General features: G+C 41.7%; 1 non-coding gene across 1 annotated transcript; it reads left to right on the top strand.

Annotated features, from left to right (window-relative positions):
* The first annotated feature begins 3,882 nt into the window (after positions 1 to 3,882).
* Positions 3,883 to 3,990, top strand: LOC130964733 (small nucleolar RNA R71). The gene has a single exon (XR_009080809.1). It is a non-coding gene; the product is annotated as a small nucleolar RNA R71 (small nucleolar RNA).
* Positions 3,991 to 14,660: the final 10,670 nt, after the last annotated feature.

Genomic DNA, 14,660 nt, shown 5'->3' with positions numbered 1-14,660 from the left:
TGCTCAGATCCCTCAATTTCAGCCAGAAAATACCTGAAATCACAGAAAAACACAAAAACTCATAGTAAAGTCCAGAAAAGTGAATTTTAACTAAAAACTAATAAAAATATACTAAGAACTCAACTAAAACTACCAAAAACATACTAAAAACAATGCCATAAAGCGTACAAATTATCCGCTCATCACAACACCAAACTTAAATTGTTGCTTGTCCCCAAGCAACTGAAAATCAAATAAGATAAAAAGAAGAGAATATACTATAGACTCCAAATTATCAATGAAACTAAGCTCCAAATTAGATGAGCGGGACTAGTAGCTTTTTGCCTTCGAACAGTTTTAGCATCTCACTTTATCCTTTGAAATTCAGAATGATTGGCTTCTTTAGGAACTCAGAATCCAGATAGTGTTATTGATTCTCCTAGTTAAGTATGATGATTCTTGAACACAGCTACTTATTGAGTCTTGGCCGTGGCCCAAAGCACTCTGTCTTCCAGTATTACCACCGGATACATACATGCCACAGACACATAATTGGGTGAACCTTTTCAGATTGTGACTCAGCTTTGCTAAAGTCCCCAATTAGAGGTGTCCAGGGTTCTTAAGCACACTCTTATTGCCTTGGATCACAACTTTATTTCTTTCTTTTTCTTTCTTTTTCTCTTTCTCCCCTTTTTTTTCGTTTTTCTCCTTCTTTTTCTCTTTTTTTTTGTATTCACTGCTTTTTCTTGCTTCAAGAATCATTTTTATGATTTTTCAGATCCTCAGTAACATGTCTCCTTTTTCATCATTCTTTCAAGAGCCAACAATTTTAACATTCATGAACCACAAATTCAAAAGACATATGCACTGTTCAAGCATACATTCAGAAAACAAAAAGTATTGTCACCACATCAAACTAATTAAGCTAGTTTTAAAGATGAATTCGAAATCCTGTACTTCTTGTTCTTTTGTGATAAAAACAGTTTTCATTTAAGAAAGGTGATGGATTCATATTCATAGCTTTAAGGCATAGACACTAAGACACTAATGATCATAAGACACAAACATGGATAAACATAAAGCACTAAAATTCGAAAAACAGAAAAATAAAGAACAAGGAGATTAAAGAACGGGTCCACCTTAGTGATGGCGGCTCTTTCTTTCTCTTGAAGATCCTATGGAGTGCTTGAGCTCCTCAATGTCTCTTCCTTGTCTTTGTTGCTCCTCTCTCATGATTCTTTGATCTTCTCTAATTTCATGGAGGGGGATGGCATGTTCTTGGTGCTCCACCCTTAGTTGTCCCATGTTGAAACTTAATTCTCCTAGGGAGGTGTTCAGTTGCTCCCAATAGTCTTGTGGAGGAAAGTGCATCCCTTGAGGTATCTTAGGGATCTCTTGATGAGAGGGGTCTCTTGTTTGCTCCATCTTTTTCTTAGTGATGGGCTTGAGGTCATGCCTTCTCAGTTGAACCGGCTTTAGATGCCATAAATGGTTATGGAAAAACAAAAAGCAATGCTTTTACCACACCAAACTTAAAAAGGTTTGCTCGTCCTCGAGCAAAAGAAGAAAGAAGAGAGTAGAAGTAGAAGGAATGAGGAAGAAGGGAATGGCTTTGTGTTCGGCCAAAGAGAGGGGGAGAAGTGGTGTTTAGGTTGTGTGAAGATGAAGGGGTGAAGAAGGGTTTATATAGGGGTGTTGAGGTGATTGGTGAATGGGTGAAGAAGAGAGAGAGAATGGTGGGGTTGGTGGGGATCCTGTGGGGTCCACAGATCCTGTGGTGTCAAGGAAAAGTCATCCCTGCACCAAATGTTGCTCAAAATCACGTTTTGAGCCATTTCTGGCGTTAAACGCTGGGCTGGTGCCCATTCCTGGCGTTTAACGCCAGGTTCTTGCCCTTTTCTGGCGTTTAACGCCAGTCTGGTGCCCCTTTCTGGCGTTAAACGCCCAGAATGGTGCCAGACTGGGCGTTAAACGCCCAACTGCTAGGCTTACTGGCGTTTGAACGCCAGCAACATCTTTCTCCAGGGTGTGCTGTTTTTCTTCCTGTTTTTCATTCTGTTTTTGCTTTTTCAATGGATTTTGTGACTTCTTATGATCATCAACCTACAAAAAACATAAAATAACAAAACAAAATATATAGAATATAACATTGGGTTGCCTCCCAACAAGCGCTTCTTTAATGTCAGTAGCTTGACAGAGGGCTCTCATGGAGCCTCACAGATACTCAGAGCAATGTTGGAACCTCCCAACACCAAACTTAGAGTTTGAATGTGGGGGTTCAACACCAAACTTAGAGTTTGGTTGTGGCCTCCCAACACCAAACTTAGAGTTTGACTGTGGGGGCTCTGTTTGACTCTGATTTGAGAGAAGCTCTTCAAGCTTCCTCTCCATGGTGACAGAGGGATATCCTTGAGCCTTAAACCCAAAGGATTCTTCATTCACTTGAATGATTAACTCTCCTCTATCAACATCAATCACAGCCCTTGCTGTGGCTAGGAAGGGTCTGCCAAGGATGATGGATTCATCCATGCACTTCCCAGTCTCTAGGACTATGAAATCAGTAGGGATGTAATGGTCTTCAACTTTTACCAGAACATTCTCTACAAGTCCATGAGCTTGTTTTCTTGAGTTGTCTGCCATCTCTAGTGAGATTCTTGCAGCTTGCACCTCAAAGATCCTTAGCTTCTCCATTACAGAGAGAGGCATGAGGTTTACACTTGACCCTAAGTCACACAGAGCCTTCTTGAAGGTCATGGTGCCTATGGTACAAGGTATGGAAAACTTCCCAGGATCTTGTCTCTTTTGAGGTAATTTCTGCCTAGACAAGTCATCCAGTTCTTTGGTGAGCAAAGGAGGTTCATTCTCCCAAGTCTCATTTCCAAATAACTTGTCATTTAGCTTCATGATTGCTCCAAGATATTTAGCAACTTGCTCTTCAGTGACATACTCATCCTCTTCAGAGGAAGAATACTCATCAGAGCTCATGAAAGGCAGAAGTAAGTCCAATGGAATCTCTATGGTCTCATTTTGAGCCTCAGATTCCCATGGTTCCTCATTGGGGAACTCAGAAGAGGTTGGTGCACGCCCATTGAGGTCTTCCTCAGTGGCGTCCACCTCCTCTCTTTCCTCTCCAAATTCGGCCATGGTTATGGCTTTGCATTCTCCTTTTGGATTTTCTTCTGTATTACTTGGGAGAGTACTAGGAGGGAGTTCAGTAACTTTCTTGCTCAGCTGCCCCACTTGTGCTTCCAAATTCCTAATGGAAGACCTTGTTTCAGTTATGAAACTTTGAGTGGTTTTGATTAGATCAGAGACCATTGTTGCTAAGTCAGAGGTATTCTGCTTAGAACTCTCTGTCTGTTGCTGAGAAGAAGATGGAAAAGGCTTGTTATTGCTAAACCTGTTTCTTCCACCATTATTATTATTGAAACCTTGTTGAGGTCTCTCTTGATTCTTCCATGAGAAATTTGGGTGATTTCTCCATGAAGAATTATAGGTGTTTCCATAGGGTTCTCCCATGTAATTCACCTCTTCCATTGAAGGGTTCTCAGGATCATAAGCTTCTTCCTCAGATGAAGCTTCCTTAGTACTGCCAGGTGCATTTTGCATTCCAGACAGACTTTGAGAAATTAAATTGACTTGTTGAGTCAATATCTTGTTCTGAGCCAGTATGGCATTCAGAGCATCAATCTCAAGAGCTCCTTTCTTCTGACTAGTCCCATTGTTCACAGGATTTCTTTCAGAAGTGTACATGAATTGGTTATTTGCAACCATTTCAATTAGCTCTTGAGCTTCTGTAGGCGTCTTCTTCAAATGAAGAGATCCTCCAGCAGAGCTATCCAAAGACATCTTGGATAGTTCAGAGAGACCATCATAGAAAATACCTATGATGTTCCATTCAGAAAGCATGTCTGAGGGACATTTTCTGATTTATTGTTTGTATCTTTCCCAAGCTTCATAGAGGGATTCTCCATCCTTCTGTCTGAAGGTTTGGACCTCCACTCTAAGCTTACTCAATTTTTGAGGTGGAAAGAACTTTGCCAAGAAGGCATTGACTAGCTTTTCCCAAGAATCCAGGCTTTCTTTAGGTTGTGAGTCCAACCATATTCTAGCTCTGTCTCTTACAGCAAAAGGGAATAGCATCAGTCTATAGACCTCAGGGTCAACCCCATTAGTCTTGACTGTGTCACAGATTTGCAAGAACTCAGCTAAAAACTGATGAGGATCTTCCATTGGAAGTCCATGGAACTTACAATTCTGTTGCATTAGAGAAACTAATTGAGGCTTAAGCTCAAAGTTGTTTGCTCCAATGGCAGGGATAGAGATGCTTCTCCCATAGAAATTGGGAGTAGGTGCAGTAAAGTCACCCAGCACCTTCCTTGCATTGTTGCCATTGTTGTTTTCGGCTGCCATGTGTTCTTCTTCTTTGGAGAATTCGGTTAGGTCCTTTAAAGAGAGTTGTGCTTTGGCTTCTCTTAGCTTTCTCTTCAAGGTCCTTTCAGGTTCAGGATCTGCCTCAACAAGAATACCTTTGTCTTTGCTCCTGCTCATAAGAAAGAGAAGAGAACAAGAAAATGTGGAATCCTCTATGTCACAGTATAGAGATTCCTTTAGGTGTCAGAAGAAAAGAAGAGTAGAAGACAGAAGTAGAAAATTCGAACTTATCAAAGAAGATGGAGTTCGAATTTTGCATTAAGGAATAGTGTTAGTCCATAAATAGAAGGATGTGAGAAGAAGGGAAGTAATTTTCGAAAATTAAGTAAAAGATTTTGAAAACATTTTGAAAAACACTTAATTGATTTTCGAAAATAATAGTGGAAAAGAAATCAAGTGATTTTTGAAAAAGATTTTTAAATTAGAAATCAAAAAGATTTGATTGAAAACTATTTTGAAAAAGATGTGGTTAAGAAGATATGATTGGTTTAAAAAAATGTGATTGAGAAAATATGATTTGAAAACAATTTTAAAAGATATGATTTGAAAACAATTTGAAAAGATATGATTTTAAAAATTAATGACTTGCCTAACAAGAAAAGATATGATTCAAACATAAAACCTTCCTCAACAGAAAAGGCAAAAAATGTTCAATCAAATCATTAATTGTTAGTAAGTATCTTTGAAAAAGGAAAAGAAATTGATTTTGAAAACATTTGATTGAAAAGATATGATTTGAAAAAGATTTGATTTTGAAAAACTTTGAAAACTTAAAAAAAATTTGATTTGAAAAACAAAATCTTCCCCCTAGCACCATCCTGGCGTTAAACGCCCAGAATGTGCACATTCTGGCGTTTAACGCCCAAACTACTACCCTTTTGGGCGTTAAACGCCCAGCCAGGCACCCTGGCTGGCGTTTAAACGCCAGTCTGTCTTCTTCACTGGGCATTTTTGAATGCCCAGCTTTTTCTGTGTGATTCCTCTGCAGTATGTTCTGAATCTTCAATTCTCTGTATTATTGACTTGAAAAGACACAAATTAAAAATATTTTTGGATTTTTAATAATGAGGAACAATCAAAATGCAACTAAATAACAATGCATGCAAGACACCAAACTTAGCAGTTTGTATACTACTGACACTAACAAGATGAGAATGCATATGAGAAACAACAAAACACTCAAGTCAATAGAATTCAAAGATCAAAACAAGGAAATCATCAAGAACAACTTGAAGATTAGTGAAGACACATGCATAAATTCGAAAGATGCAAGAAGGACAGAAACATGCAATTGACACCAAACTTAAAATGAGACACTAGACTTAAACAAGAAATATTTTGGTTTTTATGATTTTGTAAATTTTTTTTTTTCGAAAATTAGGTGAAAGAAGAAAATAAAGGTATCAAAATTCTTAATGAGAATTCCAGGAATCATGCAATGTTAGTCTAAAGCTTTAGTCTAAAGGAATTAGACATAGCTAGCTAAGCTTCAGCAGGACATTGCATTCAAGAGCTAAATTGATGATGATCAATCAGCTTTGGTGATGATAAGAACATCACCTTGAAACACTAGAATTCATTCTTAAGAACTCTGAAGAAAAAAAAATACCTAATCTAAGCAACAAGATGAACCGTCAGTTGTCCATACACAAACAATCCCCGGCAACGGCGCCAAAAACTTGGTGCCCGAAATTGTGATCACTACAACTTCACACAACTAACCAGCAAGTGCACTGGGTCGTCCAAGTAATACCTTACGCGAGTAAGGGTCGATCCCACGGAGATTGTTGGTATGAAGCAAGCTATGGTCACCTTGTAAATCTCAGTCAGGCAGACTCAAATGGGTATAGGTAATAAACGAAAATAACATAAAAGATAAAGATAGAGATACTTATGTAATTCATTGGTAGGAACTTCAGATAAGCGCATGAAGATGCCTTCCCTTCCGTCTCTCTGCTTTCCTACTGTCTTCATCCAATCCTTCTTACTCCTTTCCATGGCAAGCTTATGCAAGGGTTTCACCGTTGTCAATGGCTACCTCCCATCCTCTCATTGGAAATACGTTCTTGATGCTCTGTCACAGCATCGGCTATCCATCTGTCGGTTCTCAATCAGGCCGGAATAGAATCCAGTGATTCTTTGCGTCTGTCACTAACGCCCCGCCCTCAGGAGTTTGAAGCACGTCACAGTCATTCAATCATTGAATCCTACTCAGAATACCACAGACAAGGTTAGACCTTCCGGATTCTCTTGAATGCCGCCATCAGTTCTCGCCTATACCACGAAGATTCGGTTAAAGAATCCAAGAGATATTCACTAGAGCCTCGTATGCTTGTAGAACAAGAATGGTTGTCAGTCACCTTGTTCATGGGTGAGAATGGTGATGAGTGTCAATCATCACCTTCATCAAGTTGAAGAACAAGTGATATCTTGGATAAAGAACAAGCGGAATTGAATAGAAGAACAATAGTAATTGCATTAATACTCGAGGTACAGCAGAGCTCCACACCTTAATCTATGGTGTGTAGAGGCTCCACCGTTGAAAATACATAAGCATAAGGTCTAGGCATGGCCGAATGGCCAGCCTCCCAATGATCTAAGAACTAGATGTCCAAAGATGAAAAATACAATAGTAAAAGGTCCTATATATAGAGAACTAGTAGCCTATGGTGTACAGAGATGAGTAAATGACATAAAAATCCACTTCCGGGCCCACTTGGTGTGTGCTTGGGCTGAGCAATGAAGCATTTTCGTGTAGAGACTCTTCTTGGAGTTAAACGCCAGCTTTTATGCCAGTTTGGGCGTTTAACTCCCAATTAGGTGCCAGTTCCGGCGTTTAATGCTGGAATTTCTGAGGGTGACTTTGAACGCCAGTTTGGGCCATCAAATCTTGGGCAAAGTATGGACTATCATATATTGCTGGAAAGCCCAGGATGTCTACTTTCCAAAGCCGTTGAGAGCGCGCCAATTGGGCTTCTGTAGCTCCAGAAAATCCACTTCGAGTGCAGGGAGGTCAGAATCCAACAGCATCTGCAGTCCTTTTTGGTCTCTGAATCAGATTTTTGCTCAGATCCCTCAATTTCAGCCAGAAAATACCTGAAATCACAGAAAAACACACAAACTCATAGTAAAGTCCAGAAAAGTGAATTTTAACTAAAAACTAATAAAAATATACTAAGAACTCAACTAAAACTACCAAAAACATACTAAAAACAATGCCAAAAAGCGTACAAATTATCCGCTCATCACTCGGCTACTTGAAGCGGACATCATCTATTCTATCTCGGATAGCGAGTGGGTGAGCCCAGTCCAAGTGGTGCCAAAGAAATCCGGGGTGACCACAATCAAAATAGAAAGCGGTGAACTCATAGCAACAAGAGTGCAAAATTCTTGGAGAGTATGCATAGACTATCGAAGGTTGAATGCGGCCACAAGAAAAGATCACTTCCCACTACCGTTCATTGATCAAATGCTTGATCGACTAGCCGGTAAATCATATTATTGCTTTCTTGATGGTTACTCCGGATACTTCCAAATACACATCGCTCTAGAGGACCAAGAAAAAACCACATTCACTTGCCCCTTTGGAATGTATGCTTACAAGCGTATGCCATTTGGCCTATGCAACGCACCGGCAACGTTTCAAAGATGCATGATGAGCTTCTTTGCGGACTTTGTAGAACAATGTATGGAAATTTTCATGGACGACTTTAGTGTGTACGGTGATTCATTTGATCATTGCTTAGGTAACCTTGAAAAAGTCTTAGAGAGATGCACCAAAACAAACCTTGTCTTAAATTTTGAAAAATGTCATTTCATGGTCAAACAAGGCATTGGTTTGGGGTACATAGTCTCAAAAGAAGGCATCTCCGTAGATCCGGCAAAAATAAATGTCATATCTAGTTTACCTTACCCCTCCTCCGAGAGAGAAGTCCGCTCTTTTCTTGGACATGCAGGATTCTACCGGAGATTCATCAAAGACTTTAGCAAGGTGGCCTTACCTCTCTCTCGACTACTACAAAAGGACACTGAATTTGAACTGAGCAAGGAATGTATGGAAGCATATGACAAACTTAAAGTAGCATTGACACAAGCTCCTATTGTGCGAGGACCGAATTGGACTCAACCATTTGAAATCATGTGCGATGCCTCGAATTATGCGATAGGAGCCGCGTTAGCACAACGCGAGGGTAAGATTTCCTATGTCATAGCTTATGCTTCCAAAACACTAGACGGAGCCCAATCCAACTACACTACTACCGAAAAGGAACTCCTAGCTATTGTTTTTGCTTTGGACAAGTTCCGAGCCTATCTTCTTAGTTTCAAGGTAGTAGTGTACTCGGATCACGCGACACTAAAGTATTTGTTAGCCAAAAAGGAATCAAAACCGAGATTAATTCGTTGGGTGCTTTTGTTACAAGAATTTGACTTGGAGATCAAGGATAGGAGTGGTTCCCAAAACTTAGTGGCGGACCATCTAAGTCGCCTCGAACACACAAAAGGCGACACCACTCCTATCAATGACTCCTTTCCTCTAGATGGTTTACACGCAATCTCGGAAGTAGTTCCTTGGTATGCCCCAATAGCAAACTACTTGGTTTCACGCACCTTCCCTCCCAATCTCAACAAGCATCAAAAGGATAAGCTGAAAAGCGAATCCAAATACTATGTTTGGGACGATCCCTATTTGTGGAGGTGTGGAGCGGACCAAATAGTGCGACGGTGCATACCTCAAACCGAATTCCAAGCAATCTTGGACGCTTTACATTCTTCCGAAGGAGGTGGCCACTACGGCCCCCAAAGAACGGCAAGAAAGGTCCTTGATTGCGGATTTTGGTGGCCAACCCTTCTCAAAGATTCTTCCCTCTATTGCAAATCTTGTCCCCAATGCATTCGGTTTGGTAATATTTCTAAGAAGGACGAAATCCCCCAACAAAATATGCTTTTTTGTGAAATCTTTGATGTATGGGGAATCGACTTCATGGGACCATTTCCAAATTCCAATGGCTTTCTCTACATCTTATTAGCTGTCGATTATGTGTAAAACTGGGTGGAGGCAATCCCCACCCGAACGGATGATGCTCATGTTGTTTATTCTTTTGTGAGGAACAATATCATTTGTCGCTTTGGCGCCCCAAGAGCAATCATAAGTGACCAAGGATTCCACTTTTGCAACAAAAAAATGGACGGCCTCATGAGAAAGTATGGCATCATACACAAAGTCGCCATGGCCTACCACCCTCAGACAAACGGCCAAGCTAAGGTTTCTAACCGGGAAATCAAACATGTGTTAGAAAGGATTGTGAAGCCGAATAGGAAGGATTGGAGCGCTAAACTCTCCGATGCACTTTGGGCATATCGAACGACTTACAAAACACCCATTGGCATGAGCCCTTTTAGGCTTGTATATGGTAAAGCATGTCACTTACCGGTAGAAATCGAACACAAAGCTTATTGGGCCATAAAGGAATGCAATATGAGTTTGGGTGGAGCCGGAGTAGAGAGAAAGCTTCAATTGGCGGAATTGGAGTGCTTGAGATTAGAAGCCTATGAAAATTCTAGACTCTACAAGGAAAAGATGAAAGCCATTCATGACAAGAACATTAGGAGAAGGGAATTTAGACCCGGTGAACTAGTCCTCCTTTACAACTCAAGGTTGAGATTATTACCCGGAAAGCTTAGATCAAGATGGGATGGACCATACCAGGTAGAGAAAGTAGAACCTTATGGGATCTACCACTTGCGCCACCCATCAAGTCTGGATATTTTCAAGGTAAATGGGCACCGTCTCAAATTGTACCATGGTGAGCAAAGAAAGAACTCCAAGGAATTCGAAGTGTTCCTCTTGAGGGATGCATCTCTTGAACAAGAACTTTGAGCTAGTGGAAGTCCAACTTAAGGACGGTAAACAAAAGTGCTAGGTGGGAGACACCCCACCATGGTAAGATCTACCATTTGTACATAGCCATTGAATTCTTCTTTGATTGATACTTGCTTAACACTTGACTTCATGTTTGGTAGCTAGGTAATTGATGTAGTTGTAGCTAGGTTTCATTTCAAATTTTGTTTCATTTGTTGAGTACATTTGGTACTTTATCATGTCTAAACATGCTTCTATAGTGCTTAAAGTGGTTGTTTGGAGGGTTAAAATGCTGAAAGTGGTGCGAAACATGCAAACTTTGAAAAAGGCACCCTTCTGCGCGTGCGCGCACCTGGCGCGTACGCGCCCATGAAGCATTTTTCGACCATCCACGCAGACGCGCGGCGTGCGCGAACGCGTGGATTGCAAAAAGTACCCCTCCATACATTTTCTAGAGAGTTGCGCCCACACTACGCCAGCACCATGCCTGAGGCACAGACCAATCACGCGTGCGCGCACATGGCGCGTACGCGCTCTTTGACAAATCCACAGATCGACGCGCTAGCGCACCTGGCGCGCGCGCGCCAATCGCCTCTGTGCACTCCTGGTACATATTCCAGAGAGTTAAGTCACTCTCGCGCCTGCACTAAGCCACCAGCCCACCACCTCTGCCGCATACGCGCACTAGGCGCCAGCGCGTCCATATGCTCACAAAACGAGGTGCGCGCCTGCGCCCATGCCGCGCACGCGTCCCTCGTTCTGCACCAACCTCTAGGCCACTCCACAGAGAGTTAGGCCAACCCTAGGCCCATCTTATGCCTGAGGCATAACCGCATTACCGCGTGCGCACACCGTGCGCGCGCACGCCAACAGCCCTGCAGCCAACTTCTGGTACTTCTTCCAGAAAGTTGTGCCACCTCTAAGCCACCCTTGTGCTACCAGCACAAGCACATGGGCGCGTGCGCGCGCACGCGCCATCACCCCACCCCGCTTCCTTGCGTGAGCGCGCACCGTGCGCGCACGCGTGGGTGACCGACGTAAACATAATGCGGGAGCATACTTGCTCCCTTCATTCTTCTTCCCCCTTTTTCTTCTTACCTCCTCTACTAACCATTTACCTACTACCATTTCTCCTTCCAATCAACCACCTCCTACCATCACCTCCGGTGACCACCCACCTCCGGTGGCCCCTACATTGCCCCCTCCATCCTCCATCATTCCACTCTACAACTTCTTCTCTCATAACCTTTTTCATCTCTCTCAAGGTACTATACTAGGCTTCCCTCTTGCTCTACTTCTCTCTTTTTGCTTCTTAGTCAGTTAATTTCATTTTCTTTTAGGTAGTCTCTTTCTTTTTCTCCTCCCTCTTTTAGTTACTTCTTTGGGGTGTTTTTATTTTTTTCCAATTAACTCTTCATAGGAATTTGGGTCCTAACTTCTTTTGCATTGGTAGATGAGATGTGTTGTATGATTTTCTTACAACCACTGTGCATTGTAGTGATTAATATTGGTTTGTGGAATGTCACATTGCTTTCCCCCTCATCTATTTACCTACTACAAAAAGGATGCACGCCAAGTGTTTGAGGAAAGGCATACATGACTTTTGAGCTCATTTTGACTCATTGGTTCTTAACTAGTCACTTTTGGGTGCACCTTCACATTCTACAATCCACCCACTCACTATTTCATAAATTGATTTTCACTTTGGTATTTGAGGGTATATGCTTCTCATGCCTTTTCCTTGCATGCTTAAACCACCCCTATACCACATGCCAATGATTTGCCTTGCTCTTCACATGTTATCTTAGTTACATGTTGCAGCTGTCATGTATTAAGGATACCCATATTCTTACGGCACAATTTTTCATTTGCATAATCGCATTCAATTACGCTTCTTTGGGTTTGATGTTATCTCATTTCTTTACTATCATAGGATGGTCATCAAAAAGAACAAAGGGAAAGCCCCGAAGAAGCCAGCTTCCAATAGAGCGCGCCAAGAACTAACGGCCAAGCCACTCCTAAAGAAGGCTAAGGGCCCCGTTGATGTTCTAGAGAAGGACAACCCTCCAAAGGATTCAAACAAGTTCCCTAACCGCTACTGCGAACTTGTTTACTCAAGGATGATTGAAAGAAATTATCACCCAGAGCCTCTTCTAGTCCTACCGGCCCACCTCACTCCGATAGTGATGCCACACATTGACCGGAGGCAATGGAGGTTCCTCTTGAGGCAACCAAAGGAGGCCAATTTATCATGGGTGGTGGAATTCTACTCCAACTACCACTCACCCCTTCTCACATCAATATTTGTGCGCCGGAAGCAAGTGTCAGTCACAGTGGAAACCATTCGAGGAGTCCTTGGGATTGGGCCATTAACGGATGGATACGATGCCTATCAAGAAGTCTTGACAGCATGCGACGACCGTGACTTCGATTGGAGCGCGGTCCTCCGCATAATTGCTTTACCCGACGCATGTTGGATTCGGGAGACCATAAAGCAAAGACCAAAAGGCTTGGATGCACGTTACCTCACTCAAGAAGCCACGGCATGGGCCCAAATTCTAGCTCACTACGTGCTCCCGAGCACCCATGGGTCATCCATTACCGCCGAGCTTGCCTTATTGATATGGTGCATCTTAACCGAGAAACCGGTCAACATTTCGCATGCCATTCGCCAATCCATGGGGCGCTTTCATGCCAAGGGAAATCTACCATTCCCCGCTATGGTGACCGAATTAGTAGCAACAATCGGCGTCCCCCGAGAGGCTAAGGATAGGAGGACCTCAATTCCGGTCGAGGGCGATGTTATTCCGACCAAGAGGTGCCTCAAGCCTCCGGAATTCACCAAGGACATTGGACTACCCACACCAACTCCCAACACCACTACATCATCCACACCACAAAAATCAGCCACCCAACGCCTTGAAGACCTTCACAAGAAGTTGGACCGTTATGAGAGGCGTAACCAACGCCGATATGCTCACGTGAAGAAACTTCTAAGCATTGTCACCCCACCTATGGAGGAACCAGATATCTCCACATCCACCGCTACTTCAAGCGGAAATAGCGATGACAATGGAGATGAGGGACACTCGGGACTCGGCCACCCATTGCGCATCACCTATAGCACGGAGGACCGTGCTAAGTTTTAAGTGTGGGGAGGTCAGCTGACCGATCTCCGTAGGTAACACCTGAATAAAACACCTGAATAAATTTTCGTTCTTTGAACTCCTTTATAGTTAGGATAGGTTGCATGATTAGGTTTTCTTTGACATCATTTGCATGGTAAGTTTACTTGGTTGGAACAATGAAACTCTCTCTTAGGAAACTAATACTTTGGGGCAACCGTGACATTGCCAATTTTGAATATTTTGATGTCAAACTTGCTTGAAGAATTGTATTTTGGAACATGGATTTTGAGCTAAGAACACAAGCTAGTGAGCTTTGAGCCTTGTTTTGTGGCTACATCTTATAGTCACTTATTCTCCTTCTTGTGTGCAATTGTTTTCTCTCTATGAGTGTGATCCTTGCTTTGTTTGAGTCTATATGTCCATTATTCCTTGTATTCATGCATTTATATGATTGAGGCCATCACTTCATTAGCCCACGTACCAAATAGCCTTACCTCTTATCTTCCCTTGTTAGCCAAATTTGAGCCTACGCTTAACCCACTTGTTCTCAATTTAGCACATTACAAGCCTTAAAGCGGAAAACAATAAAAGTCCTTATTTGGATCTTTGATTAGCTTAGGCTAGTGTGTGTGAGTATCATTCAAGTATGGGAACCTTGGGACATTGGGTGAATAAAAGGGGTAGTTTTTGTATTGTTATTAAAAATATTGGGAATTGGGTACATACTCATGTATTGGTCAAATGTAAAACCTTATGCATTGAGATCCTAGTATAAAAAAAAATTTTGATGAGAAAAACAAAAGAAAAAAAATAATATAATATGAGAAAATATATATATATATATATATATATATATATATATATATATAGAAAAAGAAAGGAAAAGAAAAAAAAAGAGAAAGGAATAAAAAGGGGACGAAATGCCCTAAATCAAAGTATAGTCCACTAAAATCAATGCATAGGTGTTGTGAAATTAAAAAGGAATACATGAGTATGTGAAAGAGTGAAAAATGGGTAGTTAGGTTGGAATTTAATTCTATAGGATGTCATAGGTTAGGTGGGAAGTTTAAGCTTATCAAAGATTCAAATTTCAAACTCACTTAGCCAAATATGCATCCCACCTTGACCCTAGCCCCATTACAACCTAAAGACAAGACCTCATGATATTTGTACACATGCATGGAATAAATGTTGATTGTTAGATGGAGAACAAATCTTGGAGAGCATGATTAGGAGAAAATTGAAAGAAGCAACCCTAG

This window comes from Arachis stenosperma, chromosome 2 (genome assembly GCF_014773155.1).
Source record: "Arachis stenosperma cultivar V10309 chromosome 2, arast.V10309.gnm1.PFL2, whole genome shotgun sequence".
Classification (NCBI taxonomy): domain Eukaryota; kingdom Viridiplantae; phylum Streptophyta; class Magnoliopsida; order Fabales; family Fabaceae; genus Arachis; species Arachis stenosperma.
Note: the sequence above shows the minus strand (reverse complement) of the source record. Positions and strands in the feature narration are given on the sequence as shown.